Below are 4,332 nucleotides of genomic sequence, written 5' to 3' on the forward strand. Positions count from 1 at the left end.
AATAAACACACACACACTCTCTCTCTCTCTCTCTTTCTCACTCACTCACTCTCTCTCTCTTCACACATACACTCACTCATACCCACACACACATATACACTATTGATTCTGTCTTTAGAAAACCCTGACTAATACATTATTACTTGACCCAGCAATTCCATACAAGAAAATGAAATCAAATGTCCATAAAACTAATTGTACAAGACTGTTCATATGGGTTTATTCACAATAGGCAGAAACTGGAAACAGATCAGGTGACTGCTGATAGCAGAATGGATAAACAAACCGTATTATATTCATACAGTGGAATACTGCTTAGCAGCAGAAAGCCATGAACTACTGATAAATACAACAACATGGCTTAATCGCAAAAACATTTTATCTGAGTGAAAAAGCCTTACACAAGAGAGTACTTACAATGTGATTCCATTTATCTAAAGAATAGGGAAAACTAATCAATGATGAAAAAGGAAATCGGAATAGCAGTTGCCTCTGGGGATAGGGTGGAGGCAGGGGCTTACTGGAAACAGGACTGAAGGAACTTTCTGGGGTAAGTGTATTGTTCCATGTGTTAATAGAGGTTGGGTTATACAGGTGCATGCATCTTTCAAAGTTCATCAAATAGTACAGTAAAATTAGATCACTTCATTTTAGGTAAATTTTATCTTAAAGAAAAAAGAACTATAACTAGATATTAAACTCTAGGTAGCAGTATACATTGTGAAGTGTTTAGGGGTGAAATACGTTCATGTCTGAATCTCACTTTGAAATGCCCTAAAAATAAGAAATTAATGGATAGATAGAGAGATGGATAGGTATATCAGAGTAAGTGTAGAGAGATGTTAATTGTAGAAACCAGATGGCAGGTGTTTGCTATACAGTTATTTCCAGTTTCCTATATGTTTGAAATTTCTCCTAATAACATGTTGGAAAAAAAAGAGTTTATTTCTCTTGAAGAAATAAAGATCCAGAAGCAGGCAATCCTGGACTTAGATGGCAACTCCATGATGACTAGGAATTCAGGCTCCTTCAGTTTTCTTCTACTTTCCTTAGCATGCCACCTCATAGCTGGATCTCTCAGCAACTATTCCACTCTGCAGCCAGCAGGACACTCACAGCATCCAAGCAATGCTTTCCTGTCTCTCCTGCATCATCATTTTTTCTTTCTCTACTAGATTGCTGTCATCAGCGTACACAACTGTAGTTATTTTTCTCATCTGAAAAAGATTCTTCTCTTGGCCAGGCATTGTGGCTCATGCCTGTAATCTTAGCACTTTGGGAGGTTTAAGCAGAAGGATCACCTGAGGTCAGGAGTTCGAGATCAGTACGGCCACCATGGCAAAACCCTGTCTCAACTATAAATATAAAAATTAGCCGGGTGTGGTGGTGCATACCTGTAATCCCAGTTACTCAGGAGGCTGAAGCAGGAGAATTGCTTGAACCCTAGGAAGTGGAGGTCACAGTGAGATGAGATTGTTCCCCTGCACTCCAGTCTGGGCGACAGAGCAAGACTCTCTCTCTCTCTCTCTCTCCATATATACACACACACACACATACACACATATATATACACACACATATATACACATATATACACACACACACATACACACATATATATACACACACATATATACACATATATATACACACATATATATACACACACATATATACACACATACATACGCACACACACACACACACACATATATTCTCTTTACCCAACTTCCTCCTCTTTTAGCTGCTGTCCTGTTTCTTTCCTCTCCTCTAGGCAAAAAAAAAAAAGAAAATCCTCAAAAAATAAAGATGCCATTCCTGTGTGATTCCGTCCTGCGCAGCTGTTCTCTTGAGCAGTGGTTGTTTATATCGGTCCACCTTCTGTCCCACCTAAGTGTGTGCTGCCACCCGAAGGAAGAGTTGACGGGCATGTACGTGGACACGAGCCCCCTGAGGCCCCAGAACTATCTTTTTGGTTGTGAACTAAAGGCTGACAAAGATTACCACTTTAGGGTGGATAATGATGAAAATGAACACCAGTTATTTTTAAGAACAGTCAGTTTAGGGCCTGGTGCAAAGGATGAATTGGACATTGTTGAAGCAGAGGCAATGAATTAGGAAGGCAATCCAATTAAAGTAACACTGGCAGCCTTGAAAATGTCTGTACAGCCAACGGTTTCCCTTGGAGGCTTTGAAATAACACCACTAGTGATTTTATGGTTGAAGTGTGGTTCAGAGCCAGTGCATATTAGTGGACATCACTTAGCAGTTGTGGAGGAAGATGCAGAGTCACAAGATGAAGAAGAGGATGTGAGACTCTTAAGTATATCTGGAAAGCAGTCTGCCCCTGGAAGTAGTAGCAAGTTTCCACAGAAAAAAGTAAAACGTGCTGCTGATAAAGATGATAGTGATGATAAAGACGATGATGATGACGATAATTTTGATGATGAGGAAACTGAAGAAAAAACACCAGTGAAGAAATCTGTACAAGAGACAGCCAAAAAATGCACAAAAGTCAAATCAGAATGGAAAAGACTCAAAACCATCATCAACACCAAGAACAAAAGGACAAGAATTTTTCATAAAACAGGAAAAAAACTCCTAAAACACCAAAAGGACCTAGTTCTGTAGAAGACATTAAAGCAAAAATGCAAGCAAATGTAGAAAAAGGTGGTTCTCTTCCCAAAATGGAAGCAGAGTTCTTCAATTATGTGAAGAATTGCTTCTGGAGGATTTACCAAGAGGCTATTCAAGATCTCTGACAGTGGAGGAAGTCTCTTTAAGAAAATAGTTTAAACAATTTGTCAAAAATTTTCTGTCTAATTTCATTTCTGTAACAGTTGATATCTGGCTGTTCTTTTTATAACGCAGAGTGAGAACTTTCCCTACTATGTTTGATAAATGTTGTCTAGGTTCCATTGCCAAGAATGTGTTGTCCAAAATGCCTGTTTAGTTTTAAAAGATGGAACTCCACTCTTTGCTTGGTTTTAAGTATGTATGGAATGTTATGATCGGACATAGTAGTAGCAGTGGTCAGACATAGAAATGGTGGAGAGACAAAATTATACATGTGAAATAAAACTCAGTATTTTAATAAAGTTAAAAATAAAAATAAAGATGCCTTTGTTGTTTCTGGTTCAATATTCTGTGGTCAACCCTTGGTGCTCATCTTGCTTGCTGCATCTGCAATACTCAGTGCAGCACACTGATCACTGTTTCCTCCATAATATAGCTTCCTAGACACCAAAATGTTGACTTTCTTCCCACTTCTCTATTTCCCTTGCAGTGCTTTCTCAGTCTCATTTGTAATTTACCCCTTTTCCTGGACATCTCAATGTTGGAGTGCCCCAAGGCTCAGTTCTTGAATATTGTCCTTTCTCCTTCCCATCCAGTTCCAAGGACATAATACCACCCTCTCACTTATGACTATCAAATTTCCATCTCCAGTTCAACCTCTCATCCAAAGTCCAGACTCATAGATCCAACCCTTACTATCAGACATTCACTTGCACATCTAATAGATATATTACACACAACATGTCCACAACCAAATTCCTGGTCCTCCCCTCAAAGCCTGTTTTAACTTCAGCTTCCCCTATTTTCATGATAGCATCTCCATCTTCCAGGTACTCAGGCCAAAAAATGTGTCATCCTCTTCTCTCTCCTTTGCTCATACCCAGTAGTCAATTCATCAGGAAACCAAGCTGATTCTACCTTCAAGACATACCCAGGACCTAATCACTTCCCACTGCCTCCTGACTGCTCCCCTGGTTCAGATTACTATGATAGCCTTCTAACTGGTTCTGGTTTCTACCTTTGACCCCACAACATTCTATTTGTAACAGAGCAACTTAACTAATTCTTTTAAAATGTTAAGTCAAATGACATCAATCTTCTGCCCAGAACTCTGTGTGGCTCCCCATTTCTCTCAGAGTGAAATATGATGTTTGGTAGCCTACATCTATGTGGTCTGGCCCCCTTATTTCCTCTGGACTTCACTTGCCCCCTGGTCTACTGACTCCAGCCACACTGGCCTCCTTCTACTCCCAGGATAGTACCAGGCATGCTCCAGCATTGGGGTCTTTCACTGCCTATTCCTTCTGCCTGGAACACTCTTCCCAGATATCTCCCTCTCCTGTGCCCTCTCCTACTTCAAGTCGCTGCTCAGACCTCACCTTCTACACAATTCTCAGCCCATTCTGGGCAATCTTGAAACTCCTCCCCACTCCCACCCTGGGGACTTCTGTTCCTTCCTACCATGCTTTATATGTTTCTTTCTTCTGCTCTGCATATCCCTTTAAACATGCAATTAATGTATTTATTTATTACATT

General features: G+C 40.0%; 1 pseudogene; it reads left to right on the top strand.

Moving 5' to 3' along the window:
- Positions 1 to 1,817: 1,817 nt before the first annotated feature.
- Positions 1,818 to 3,080, top strand: LOC705366 (nucleophosmin pseudogene; annotated as a pseudogene).
- Positions 3,081 to 4,332: the final 1,252 nt, after the last annotated feature.

The sequence above is a fragment of the Macaca mulatta genome, chromosome 7 (assembly GCF_049350105.2).
Source record: "Macaca mulatta isolate MMU2019108-1 chromosome 7, T2T-MMU8v2.0, whole genome shotgun sequence".
Classification (NCBI taxonomy): domain Eukaryota; kingdom Metazoa; phylum Chordata; class Mammalia; order Primates; family Cercopithecidae; genus Macaca; species Macaca mulatta.